General features: G+C 36.6%; 1 protein-coding gene across 4 annotated transcripts in view; it reads right to left on the reverse strand.

The window, feature by feature from the left end:
* Positions 1-14,909, reverse strand: part of LOC140674382 (uncharacterized) — an 80,692-nt gene that overhangs the window by 46,677 nt on the left and 19,106 nt on the right. Inside the window, exon 1 of one of the 4 annotated variants that reach the window (XM_072907867.1) lies at positions 10,213-10,451. The exons of the other annotated variants lie outside the window; for them this stretch is intronic. The gene's annotated coding sequence lies outside the window, so the exon portion shown is untranslated. Of the gene's footprint in view, positions 1-10,212; positions 10,452-14,909 lie in introns of those variants that run through there. 4 annotated transcript variants of the gene reach the window in all.

A 14,909-nucleotide genomic window follows, 5' to 3' on the forward strand; every position in this document is an offset into this window, starting at 1 on the left:
AAAAACTTTTTTATTTTTATTTGTTACACGAAATTCATGGACAAATTGGCAAATTGCGGAATTGCGTTATGATCAAAGACTTATTACGATTCATAGCATTTTGTCGCTTTCGAAGGCTTACGACGTCCTCGTAAATTACAAGTTGATAAGGTTCGACAAGATGTCGATTTTCATGTGCATCACGTCCTCACATTGGACGTTAATTATATTAAATCGCATAATAAGTAGTTTCCTAAATAATTCTGTTTCTATAAAAAGTGACAACAATCTTCGAGATGCTCGATTAGAAAAAAAGCAATTTTGAAAATATTTCAGAAAAAAATATCTAGATTGTGTAAACATATTCATCTCATTTATTTCTCTCAATATTAAATCATTATAATTCATTTGGTTGCATTTAAGTTATCAATTTAATTTTTCATTTAGGGTGCATACAATGTTTAAATAAATTTTGTACACGACACACAGCACCTTAAAATATTATCATTACAATTTATTCTTTCTTTAATCAAGAAAACATTCATTTACTGCATGTTTTATTATGACTATCTTTCTACTATTTCACTTATGTTTCCCGCTATTTTTTCATTCTCTTATTATGCGTTGATCTTTCTTTTTTAATGTTTTCTTCGACGTTATATCTCAGAAATAAATGCGGTTTCATTACGGAAATATTGTAAGCATTTTTCTTGCTTCCGGGGAAATGCCACAAAAAGCATTATCGATGTTTATATAAGTACAGCAGAAGAAAAAAAAAGATAAGTATGTATCGCTCTGCTGATCTTGCATTATTAGCATACTCTCATTTCGCGGAAAACCGAGAGAGACTATCGCGAATATGAAGAATAAAATCCCAACGAGGATAAAACAGCGAAATTGCGAAGATGCGCTGAAGAAATTCAGATATATGAAAAATGCGGATTCGAGAGAGAGAGAGAGAGAGAGAGAGAGAGAGAGAGAGAGAGAGAGAGAGAGAAAGAGAGAAAATACGTAATCGCGCGGCTCCTGTAAGTTTTCACGTCATATAAAAACTTCTCGCCGACGTATTATGTCATTTTCGAACGCGAGTTTTCTCGTCGAGCGATTTTCCGGCCGGCGAAAAGTTTACCGTGAGTAGCCGACTTTAGAAAAAGATGTGGAAAATGTGAAAAGTTCGTGTTCGTCTGCGACGAATTGTTAATTCGGCCGGATGAGAAAGAAAGTGAACTTTGAAACTCCTTCTGGCAGGACAGAATTTTAATTCGACGATTAAGTTATAAAGACGCATAATATTAAAAATTCCATTTATATTTAAGGAAATAATAAAATTTTTTTCTATCGTCCGTATATTTATAAATTTACAAACTTTTCGATTATTATTCATTTATAATACATTCAAAAAAATATTTTGCTAATGTAGATAAGATTTCTAGATGTCTCAATTAAAATTTATTTTTGCATGTGTTAGAATATCGTTTGTCACGTATAGTAGCATTTATAGCAGCAATATTCTAGCAATATCTCTAGAAAATTTAGATCCCATCACAGTACTTGCTAATAACTTATCTATTTCAGTTAATTTTTTACACCTATGAAAAGTTTTGTTAAAGTTGCAAGATCATTTTTTTTTTGAGTGTAAAGAGTCTGCAAAAGTCATTGGAGTCTCTTCATTTTCTCTGAGAAAATCTAAAAAATTATTATAATAAGAAAAAGATACGCGGATACGTCCAGTGTATATTCAAGTAAAACTTTTTTTGGATAGAAATTACGTTGCACTTTTTAAAGTGCAGAAAGAAAAATGCTTTGAGAATGCGAGAAGGTTGAGAAGGTTGGAGAGCCATGTGTGAGAATACGCACGTACGAACTGCGTGCCTGACTGTCGTATTAAAGATACGTCGAGGGATGGTTTTCGTACGAAGGGTACATCGCGACAGCTCACCACTATAAAGAAGCGAGGAAAGGAAGAAACGAGAAGAAAGAAAGTCCAACGGGGCGGTTAGAGGGTGAAGTCTCGAGATCCGACATGCCCCCGCGTCCCGCGTCGGTACTCGTGTCTCGCCTTGTAGGAATTTCAGAGGACTTTCGTGGTGGTTCCTTGTTTTTCTCTTTTTGATCCTTTCGTAAAGTTGTCTCCATTTTTCCCACACTATTCGATACAACTGCGTGATCGTACTTGTTGACTAAAATAAAGATTCTACATTCATTTTTTTCTCTTTATCGAGAAAAAGATAAATATACAGTAATAAAATTATTTTTTAATTATCTTTAATTATATCTAATTTTTTATGCTATCAAGATATTACTCGAGATTACTGTTTTATTAGATTATAAATAAATGTTTTCTAGAAAAAAAAAAAAGACATTGAAAAATTCAATTCCATATTTCACAAAATTTCTTAAAACAGTAACTTTATTTAAATAGTCAAGTTGAATTTTATTTGGTGCGAGATATTTACATTTAAGAATTTCTATTTACATTAAGAATCTCGACAAAAGCAAAGATAAATTCATCTCTGCACCTTTAGCATCTCTCGTCCCCTCGTTTCCTATCAACCCTTCGCACATATTCTTCCCCTACCAAGTTGCCACGAATTATTCGTCACCCCTGAAAACCCCTCCAACGCCCTTTTCCGTCCCTTTGCAAGAAAGAGCTTCGCTCTTGCGCAATTGTCTGGATTGTCCAGCTAGTGTCACGTTCTCCTAATAACATAACGAGAACTTTCTTATCAGTGGAACAGTCTCACGTAGATAAAAAGCGAAATATCTTCTGGCTGGTAACGGACGAAGAAGATTTGTCTTTATCTCACGCGCCCGGAAACGTCGAGTAAGATTTCCGTTTGGCAAGAAAAATCGCGCCGTTTCGTGCCGGATAATCGCAAGGATCGCGGAAGAGTATATGTATTACTCCTAAGAGACGGCACTTTCTTACTAGAGTGAAAAGGGTCAGGTGCAGTCGCATCCTTTTTTTTTTATGAGGAAGCAGTGGAAGTTAGTCGCTTTAGAGAAGCGGATCTCAGATCCGAACAAAATACTTATTCAGAGAGTAAAGGACCGATGTGAACCTGGCGCCCGACTTTATGAAAAAAAAAAATTAATAATATAGTTCGTTTGTACGTCGTTTGTACCTGTTTGTACCACACTTTTTTTTGTTTGTACCTCAACCGGTTCGGAAATAAAAAATAATCAAAAAATGGCCAGCGCTCGACTTTAAGATATTTTAATTTCAATAATGCCATTCGATAGAGAATCGTTTGTACCTGTTTGTACCTCTTTTCAAATCGTTTGTACCTCAACCGGTTCGGAAATACGACCATTTTTAGTTTTAGAGTAACGTTATACCGATATTTCCGCTATTTTTTTAGATATCGCGAAACGGCCAACGGGGTTCGATAGAGAATTGTTTGTACCTGTTTGTACCTTTTTTCAAATCGTTTGTACCTCAACCGGTTCGGAAATACGGCCATTTTTAGTTTTAGAGTAACGCTATACCGGTATTTCCGCTATTTTTTTAGATATCGCGAAACGGCCAACGGGGTTCGATAGAGAATCGTTTGTACCTGTTTGTACCTTTTTTCAAATCGTTTGTACCTCAACCGGTTCGGAAATACGGCCATTTTTAGTTTTAGAGTAACGCTATACCGGTATTTCCGCTATTTTTTTTAGATATCGCGAAACGGCCAACGGGGTTTGATAGAGAATCGTTTGTACCTGTTTGTACCTTTTTTCAAATCGTTTGTACCTCAACCGGTTCGGAAATACGACCATTTTTAGTTTTAGAGTAACGCTATACCGATATTTCCGCTATTTTTTTAGATATCGCGAAACGGCCAACGGGGTTCGATAGAGAATCGTTTGTACCTGTTTGTACCTTTTTTCAAATCGTTTGTACCTCAACCGGTTCGGAAATACGACCATTTTTAGTTTTAGAGTAACGCTATACCGATATTTCCGCTATTTTTTTAGATATCGCGAAACGGCCAACGGGGTTCGATAGAGAATCGTTTGTACCTGTTTGTACCTCTTTTCAAATCGTTTGTACCTCAACCGGTTCGGAAATACAGCGATTTTCGAGTTTTGAAATTAACGCTAAACTCGTATTTCCGCTATTTTTTTAGATATCGCAAAACGGCCAACGGGGTTCGATAGAGAATCGTTTGTACCTGTTTGTACCTTTTTTCAAATCGTTTGTACCTCAACCGGTTCGGAAATACGACCATTTTTAGTTTTAGAGTAACGCTATACCGATATTTCCGCTATTTTTTTAGATATCGCGAAACGGCCAACGGGGTTCGATAGAGAATCGTTTGTACCTGTTTGTACCTTTTTTCAAATCGTTTGTACCTCAACCGGTTCGGAAATACCACTATTTTTAGTTTTAGAGTTAACGTTATTTTATATATATATATAATTACATTTATAATTCATTATAAATTATATATCTTTATTATAAAGAAATGAACCCCGTTGGCCGTTTCGCGATATCTAAAAAAATAGCGGAAATACCGGTATAGCGTTACTCTAAAACTAAAAATGGCCGTATTTCCGAACCGGTTGAGGTACAAACGAAATGAAAAGAGGTACAAACAGGTACAAACGATTCTCTTTCGAACCCCGTTGGCCGTTTCGCGATATCTAAAAAAATAGCGGAAATATCGGTATAGCGTTACTCTAAAACTAAAAATGGTCGTATTTCCGAACCGGTTGAGGTACAAACGATTTGAAAAAAGGTACAAACAGGTACAAACGATTCTCTATCGAACCCCGTTGGCCGTTTCGCGATATCTAAAAAAATAGCGGAAATATCGGTATAGCGTTACTCTAAAACTAAAAATGGTCGTATTTCCGAACCGGTTGAGGTACAAACGATTTGAAAAAAGGTACAAACAGGTACAAACGATTCTCTATCGAACCCCGTTGGCCGTTTTGCGATATCTAAAAAAATAGCGGAAATACGAGTTTAGCGTTAATTTCAAAACTCGAAAATCGCTGTATTTCCGAACCGGTTGAGGTACAAACGATTTGAAAAGAGGTACAAACAGGTACAAACGATTCTCTATCGAACCCCGTTGGCCGTTTCGCGATATCTAAAAAAATAGCGGAAATATCGGTATAGCGTTACTCTAAAACTAAAAATGGTCGTATTTCCGAACCGGTTGAGGTACAAACGATTTGAAAAAAGGTACAAACAGGTACAAACGATTCTCTTTCGAACCCCGTTGGCCGTTTCGCGATATCTAAAAAAATAGCGGAAATACCGGTATAGCGTTACTCTAAAACTAAAAATGGCCGTATTTCCGAACCGGTTGAGGTACAAACGATTTGAAAAAAGGTACAAACAGGTACAAACGATTCTCTATCGAACCCCGTTGGCCGTTTCGCGATATCTAAAAAAATAGCGGAAATACGAGTTTAGCGTTAATTTCAAAACTCGAAAATCGCTGTATTTCCGAACCGGTTGAGGTACAAACGAAATGAAAAGAGGTACAAACAGGTACAAACGATTCTCTTTCGAACCCCGTTGGCCGTTTCGCGATATCTAAAAAAATAGCGGAAATACCGGTATAGCGTTACTCTAAAACTAAAAATGGCCGTATTTCCGAACCGGTTGAGGTACAAACGATTTGAAAAAAGGTACAAACAGGTACAAACGATTCTCTATCGAACCCCGTTGGCCGTTTCGCGATATCTAAAAAAATAGCGGAAATTCGAGTTTAGCGTTAATTTCAAAACACGAAAATCGCTGTATTTCCGAACCGGTTGAGGTACAAACGATTTGAAAAAAGGTACAAACAGGTACAAACGATTCTCTTTCGAACCCCGTTGGCCGTTTCGCGATATCTAAAAAAATAGCGGAAATACCGGTATAGCGTTACTCTAAAACTAAAAATGGCCGTATTTCCGAACCGGTTGAGGTACAAACGATTTGAAAAAAGGTACAAACAGGTACAAACGATTCTCTATCGAACCCCGTTGGCCGTTTCGCGATATCTAAAAAAATAGCGGAAATACCGGTATAGCGTTACTCTAAAACTAAAAATGACCGTATTTCCGAACCGGTTGAGGTACAAACGATTTGAAAAGAGGTACAAACAGGTACAAACGATTCTCTATCGAACCCCGTTGGCCGTTTCGCGATATCTAAAAAAATAGCGGAAATACGAGTTTAGCGTTAATTTCAAAACTCGAAAATCGCTGTATTTCCGAACCGGTTGAGGTACAAACGAAATGAAAAGAGGTACAAACAGGTACAAACGATTCTCTTTCGAACCCCGTTGGCCGTTTCGCGATATCTAAAAAAATAGCGGAAATACCGGTATAGCGTTACTCTAAAACTAAAAATGGCCGTATTTCCGAACCGGTTGAGGTACAAACGATTTGAAAAAAGGTACAAACAGGTACAAACGATTCTCTATCGAACCCCGTTGGCCGTTTCGCGATATCTAAAAAAATAGCGGAAATTCGAGTTTAGCGTTAATTTCAAAACACGAAAATCGCTGTATTTCCGAACCGGTTGAGGTACAAACGATTTGAAAAAAGGTACAAACAGGTACAAACGATTCTCTTTCGAACCCCGTTGGCCGTTTCGCGATATCTAAAAAAATAGCGGAAATACCGGTATAGCGTTACTCTAAAACTAAAAATGGCCGTATTTCCGAACCGGTTGAGGTACAAACGATTTGAAAAAAGGTACAAACAGGTACAAACGATTCTCTATCGAACCCCGTTGGCCGTTTCGCGATATCTAAAAAAATAGCGGAAATACCGGTATAGCGTTACTCTAAAACTAAAAATGACCGTATTTCCGAACCGGTTGAGGTACAAACGATTTGAAAAGAGGTACAAACAGGTACAAACGATTCTCTATCGAATGGCATTAATGAAATTAAAATATCTTAAAGTCGAGCGCTGGCCATTTTTTGATTATTTTTTATTTTCGAACCGGTTGAGGTACAAACGAAAAAAAGTGTGGTACAAACAGGTACAAACGACGTACAAACGGACTATATTATTAATTTTTTTTTTTCATAAAGTCGGGCGCCAGGTTCACATCGGTGAGTAAAGGATGAATTTTTGCACTATTAGCTTTCGAGTTTCGTATTGAAAAAATATTTGTTATTTGATAGACGCAAAGAAAGTTTCAAATTGCATTTTTTTTTCATTAAAGTTATTTGAACTTGTAGGAAATTAGAAAAGTGTGCAAAAGTCGGTAAAATACTTTTACATTTTGTAAGTTTTTCTTAGTTATCATAATTCTCTGATAAATCTCATATTTTTTCTAAAAGTATTTGTGAGATTCTGGTTCTGTTATTTAAAAATCAATTAACTTCACACCCCAGTTTTTCATAAATCATTTTCAGAAAATACTTTATCATCCTTATCGACAGTAAGAAACAAAAAGAATCATAGCTCTCAGTTGGCGGAATCGACATCTCAAATAAAAAAATTGTAAATGGGTCGGTCTACAAATTTTTACATCCTTCCGAAATAGACAATGACGTGCCTTCTATGATTACTGACCAGATTCCATCATAGTCTCTTACACGACCCGTCTCTCTCTCTTTCCCTCTCTCTCTCTCTCTCTCTCTCTCTCTCTCTCTCTCTCTCTCTCTCTCTCTCTCTCTCTCTCTCTATTTCTCCACCCTCAAAGTAGCTTTCGAACGAAGACTAGGATCTCCCAAGATAACTTTCCATCCACTCGATCCTGAAGTCGAAGCTCTCGACTGCACCCACGGGATGTCTCTATCCTTTCCTCATTGGAAGATTTTTTTTTGCAAGATTAAATCCTAAAGGCTTTTAATTATGTAAATAAAAAAAGAGGGGAAAAACGTTCGGAAGAAAAAACTACGTACATTTTTACTAATAATAGAGAAACGTACGAGCTTTTAGAAATTTATTCAAATTGAAGTACTTTTCATGCAGGGTTAAAAATCTCGCTCGGAAGAAACGAACTCGGCGAATAACAATTCGTCCTCGATTCGCGCATATTCAGATGCCGAATATATATTTTTAAAAGGGCGCGAATGTCGATCGTTACGCATTTTCCCCTCGTCGTACTGCACCGCACTGCAGTGCTGTAACTCACGCGTGTTTCGGTTTTAAAGACGCCGCGAGGCAGAGAGCGGAGGTCGAAGTTGGGGCGATTAAACGGTCGCACTTCGCGGCCACCCCTTTTCCTCGTCCGCACGAAACATCCCCGCCGGCGAACAAACCGGCGATACCGCACCCTTCACGTCGCTCTCGACTCTCGGCTGAGAAAAAAACTTGCTCCGATCTCTCTCCACGCGAAGAAACGGCTCGAGTCGGATCATTAAGCTCCGGGAATTATGGCGCTCCGCCCGTGGGCGTTGTCAAATTATGACAATTCGAAGTTTAAGAAGCTTCGCGGAACAAGCATATGTACTTGCCGTGAGAACGAAATCTTCGTTTAAGAACCATCGTTGCTTCTCAGATTTTAGAATCAATCGATTGCATTAATATTGCAGTAAACTTTATATGTAAATACAAAAAATTAATTGTATATTAATTTATGTCATAGATAATTTATAAACGAAAATATATTTCATAGTAAAAGTTTTAATAATAATAATACTGATTTCTGTGAGATTTTTCTACAAATGAGAAACCTTAGAAAATGCTGAAAAAAATCTTTAAAGCGCAATTATACATAGTAGAATCACAAGTGAGAATTAAATTGCTCTAGAATTTAATATTAAAATATCTTCATTATATCTGATTATAAAACATAATTCTAATAACTTTACAATAAATACAATAAAATACAAACAAATTTGTAGGTATTAATCATTTTACATACTTATATATCAATTGATAAATATAAATATTTCTTTGTATATTAATATTAACGTTTAATAGATAAGATTTAAATTTGATTGCACGATTTATATAATTTTATAAAATATCCTAGTATTACACAAATGAGAATCTGCCTAAAGATTAAATAATGAAACACAGCGTAACGCAATCGACTTACGCGTGTAAATTTTCTCAAATCATGAGGGCATGACGAAGAAACTTAAACTTTCTAGCGGGCTGTCTACTGATCACCGGAAGCACGAGATTGTAATGGGAACGTATTGCTACGCACGGCGTATCGCCGTTTCCGCCACGAATTCTTCTCCACCGTCGGCAAAACATTAAATCACGGAGGTAGGACTCACACTATTACCGCGATGCTTGTACGTGAATTCATTCATTCAAGTTGCCTGAATTTATTCTCTCGTCGGGCTTTTCTGCCTCTGCGAGGTCACGAGCCACGTAATAACCCCGCGAAGAGAAGAGTGTCATTTTTAGAAATTATCGGGAGAAATTTACAGAGAAATTGCGACCAACTCTTACTCGGGGTTCGCGATGCGCCGACTTGAATCCTATCGACGAAAGGAATCTCCTGGCTCGAATTACAGTCGCGCGATTACACCGGCAAGATATAATCCGGCGAGAAAGTAGACAAATAGTCCCGCATTAGTGACGGTATTAAAAAATTTCATACGTAACAACGAAAGTGAGAAATATTAGTAACTTTTTTTTTTTTTTTTATATAATTATTTCATAATAATATCTGGGTATACTTGAAAATTAACTATTAAATGTTGCATGTTGATCATATTCAATAATGAAAAAGAATAAGTAAATTATGTATGTGTGTGTGTGTGTGTGTGTAATTGCCTAGGTTTTAATTGTGTGCCTATATATAATACTAGTGTAATATGTAATTTTTCTACATTGTAACTGTTTTATTATTTTATAAGTGACGATTCGAAACGAGGTTTTGAAAAACAAAAAAAAAACTTGAAATTTCAATGTTACATTTCACATATATTACAATAACATTAAGAGGTATTCCACGTTTCAAACGTTATTTAAAGAGAAAATAAGGTCTTTAGATGCTGCAATGTATACTTAAAATCCCTGATTCAAATCTTCCGATGTACAAATATTTGGACGATTCCAATCTCTGCATGCCAAATTACAGCGTGCCCACCAAACATCAATCACATGCCGAATATGCCGAATGCGATCGTATTTGTCGAATGCCTGTAATCCAGAGCAGAATCTTTCAACTTTACAAATACTCGAAAATCACGTCCCTAGCCATCCCCTCGCAACCGAGTTTTTTCATCAAAGAATTTTACCCCGCAACGTGTCACGCGCACTCTTGCATAACGCAATCTCCTAATCAACCGCCTTCTCAAAATCGCAAATCGAGATTCGTACCTTTGTCTCCATCGAACGTCATCCCCCATCGATTTCAGCGTGCTGCGTCGTCCCTACTGCAGGCAGATTCACAATTTCTGATTTTTGGCAATCGTTCACAATTTAAAATGCGACACACTTTATTTCTTACAACTGCGTCATTCGCACTGCGTCTACTCGCGATCACGCTCGCGATAGTAAGGAGGCGAGCGGACGCGAACAGAGAAAACCGTCCACGCGCGATGGTAGCTCGAGCGAGACTGAGTGCTGCTGCGTGTGCTGCCGGCTACCACGACGACGACGAGAGGGTGGAAGGTGGAAGGTGGGCGACCGACAGGGCCGTAGGGAAAGGGCGCCTCTTCCCTGGCATCCGCGTCGCGTCGTTCGTTCGATGCGCCCCAAAGGAAACATCCACACCGAGGGAATGTTCTGTCTGCGAATTACCGGATTTTTACCGAACGCGCAGACCCCCGAAATCCGAAATACGGATATATCTGAATGCTCCTCTCTCTCTGTCTGTTGCTAATCACGTGTTTCGAACGAGGTAGAATTCCACGGAAAGTTGCCCGGTTAGGTCATTTGCATTCTCTTGCACCAACTGCATGTGGATAATCCCATGATAAGGATAGGATAAGACAGAATAATGTTCGTCTTTCGTGTTGAAACAAAAAAGAAAATCATATAGACATTTCAAGAATAATAATTGAAAAGTAAAATGTAACAAAAATAAAATAAATACTCTTTCTCTTCCTCTGACTACTCAATGAGTATTATTTTTAAATTAGTCTAATACATTTAAATAAATTTTATCAGAGTGGTTTAAAAGCAATTTCAAAAATTATTAAAAACGACATAACATGAAATATATATGTAGGCTTTTCAAATAATCAAAATTTCTTTTTACATTTCATTGCTCAATCGCAACGATAACAAGCGACAAATTTTGCGTTTTTCAGCCACACGATTTCACTCACGCGTCACGTTATCATCGTTTAAGGTTCGTTTGAATGACGCACGTGTACGTAATCGCCATTAAATCCGAAAAAAATGTACCGCATAAAATCCGCACGCCCTTGTTCCTATGCGCGATATCACTTACTCGCATCGAAGGGACATCAATCGGGAACTCTAGCCCTCGGTCAGTCAGGCCCTTCTTCGGAGGGTGGCACTCTTGCTGTGCATCCGATTAACATACGGCCGGCCGGATTGCGTTGGCGACGTCCCGATGAAGCGGAAAATCAGGGCTCGAAGTGACGGCCCTCAGGCGCGTATTCTGACGAGCTCGAGCTCACGGGATTTAAAACATAGCGCAAAGCGTCAAAATATCGTGAGAGAAATTTTAATTCATTAAATTTCGCAGATATTCAGATTGTTATTCAAGTAATCCTCACGCTTTCAATTACAGTTATGTTAAAAGTGATGGTATTTTATTCTAATTTGTCACACATTGTTACATGTATACGTTCACAAAGCGAGTGCAATTCCGTCTATTGAATTTTGTCATTTTAGAGAATTACATTTATATATAATGAGATTTTTAATTATGTTTTTTGTTTAAATCAGTAAGTTGTTAATTTTAAATAAACACTAAATTTATTAAATTTCCACATTCTCTTAATGACTTTCTATTGCTGATCTAATTCAGAATCGAGTGCGCTATTGTGTATCTCGTCAAAGTGTATTATGATCAAAATGCAGAGCGCCAGAGGAATTCCTGTGTAGTACATTAATTACATTCATCGTTATATCACGGTAATTCGCGTACCATGCGGATTATTCAGCCGTTCAATACGTTTTAAATGTATGGGTAAACAATTTGAAAGAACTTTTGTGTACACTAAAGCAAAACATTCCGTCTATATTTCTTCTTCTTCTTCTTCAATATAATAGTCGTCTAATATATTAGTCTTGTAACTTAATAGCAACAACGCTTTATGGCGATGTAATAATCTTTATATTAATATTTCCAGTTTTATTATGACACGACAACATCTTTATATGAGAACTATAATTAAATATTTGACCGAGTCGATCATGCAATAAGAGATTAATGGACGATAATTGACTGTTTGACATGCGAGAGGAGAAATCGTGCCAGATATGAATATCTTTTGCCACGTCCGTGTCTATATGATCACGCTGTAGAAAATAGAGATAAAACGCGTCTACCTTGGCAGCTATAGCGGCACCATTTCTGAAATTGATCCTGATTGATTGATCGTTAATTTTTTATCTAATAACGAAGAGTGGCGCGGCCGATAATGGACTCGGGCTAGTAAAACGCGCGACGCATTATCCCAGGTAATTTTCGCTAAAGTAATTACGCTTTCGCTGGAAATTCAACGTAATATTATCGCGAGTTTCGTTATAATTCACTTATCCGAAAGATTTATTTATGATTAAGCCTTTATACGCGTGTATAAAGGCTTAATATTCAGTTAAATTTCTTATCTGAAAATTGCAACGATCCTTTTTGAGTAGGTATTATCTCGGATTGCTAAAAATTACATCGAGCGAGAATCAAATCAGGTTACGAAAATTTTAATGGCAATCTATATTTGCTAGAAATTCTAGAAAAAACGCTATTTGATAAATTATTTAATTATTCAAATATTGAACAACCTACATTCTACTTTCAATGAATCAATACAAATTTATTATAACGTGCAAGTAACGCACACGTACATCATCATTTCCTATGTAATAATAACTTTGCGCGATGTAAAAATAATTTAATTATTTAACAGAAATATTCATCAAACTTTCATCACACTCTACTTATCAAGTGTGTAACGATGAGTTTGTAACAATAGCATCATGCAAACTAGCTTATAAACCAGTATCCAAGCAGTACATTGCAATTTATTTCACCACACGCGTTATTGTTCAGCGTTCTTTCTCTTCTCGGCCAGCATTTGTCTGCATAAAACTCTACTTTTCAACGTAAAAAAAATTAAAAAAACTTGTACCTTCGTAAAACAACTTTATGAGAATCGTAAAGCTACGGATGTAACGCCAGAAGGCTACGTTAGATACCTGGTTCGTGTCTATGCTTAAAAACAATATTAAGCGAAATAAAAAAAAATTGATAACACAAAGTAACGAGAGAATTTTCACGATACATATAAGCAAACAATTTTCGTTTTTATTTAGAGAAGTGTACATTTAAAAAAAAAAAATCAGGTAAACTGGAGAAAAAAATTTTATCCTAAAATTTATATTGGTGTAATATTTTTATGGAAAAATAAAAATTTTTTTTTCGTCACGTGTTTGTTTCTATTCAACGAAAAAAATAGAATTTTAGAGTTAAACGTGACTCAGGATTCGCGACGATAAATCGAACCTGCCGGGAAAGGTCTGTCGGCAACATGCGAGTTTGACCGAGCAAACGGTAGAGCGTGCGTATCCGCAGACGTCGTAAAATTGATATTTATCCTGGCTGGCGTCCAGTACGGAAGCTGTGCCAGCTTTTCTGCGGATAATGCGACGCGACGTGATTATTTAGTTTCGGAAACTGCCGACGCCGGTTTTTTCCGCACTTCTTTTACAGTCACGGATTAAGAGGAGACGTACGTAAGAGCTTGGCAATTTTGACTCGAATCGAACAAATTATAAATACCTTTTTTTATAGCAAATATCAATCCCGACCGATTGATTATCTCTTTCGTATATAAAGTACGTTATTACACACTCAAAAACCTATGTTGCTAATGTAAATAGATTTCTAGATGTCTTAATTAAAATTTATCGATATTTTTTGTATCTGTTAGAATATTGTTTGTCACGTATAGAATTTATAGCAGCGATATTCTAGCAATACCTGTAGAAAATTTAGATCCCATTGCCAAATATTAATCACAAATATAATTGTCCTTGACAATAGGCCTTAAAGATAGGCATCGCAGATAAATTTTCTGTCTAAATTATCCTAACAGTGCAGATATAAATTCTGTCTCTGTCATTAAACATATGCAGTATCACAGTACTTGTTAATCATTTATTTATTTCAGTTAATTGTTTACACCTAGAAAATTTTTGTTCAAGTTGCAAGATCATTTTTTTGAATATACATACAAAAATAAGCAGCGAGCAAAATACAGGAGGCTCTAAAATGACCAAGTCAGCTTCTATCTTTATCGAATATATACAAAAAGCGACGAAGAGGCTCCATCATTGCAAAAGCGTCAAATTAGTGTTTTACACTGAAAAAAATAATCTTGCAACTTCAATAAAAATTTTCTACGTGTGAAAAATTAACTGAAACAGATAAATTATTAGCAAATACTGTGATACTGCATATATTTTGCACTTGATCAATTTAAATGACAGAGACAGAATTTATATCCGTACTATTTTTCTGTGATGCCTATCTTTAAGGCCTATTGTGTCAAGGACAATTTATATTTGTGATTAATATTTGACAATAATTCTATACGTGACGAACAATATTCTAACAGATGCAAAAAGTAGCAATAAATTTTAATTGAGACATCTAGAAATCTATCTACATTTTTTTGAGTGTAGCGTCGACATAAGTATCCTTTCAAGTATCTTAGCAACGCGCAACATTCTGTCCCTACGTCGTTATTAAAGAGAGCACAGAGTATTATCGCGATTTACGGACAGCTTCTCACGAGTCACGTTCGCCCTCGACCGTATCCTGGGATTATTGGATGTCACCGGGGTATTTGATACCGCCGCGTGTGCGCTTTACTTCC

This window comes from Anoplolepis gracilipes, chromosome 16, assembly GCF_047496725.1.
Source record: "Anoplolepis gracilipes chromosome 16, ASM4749672v1, whole genome shotgun sequence".
NCBI lineage: Eukaryota > Metazoa > Arthropoda > Insecta > Hymenoptera > Formicidae > Anoplolepis > Anoplolepis gracilipes.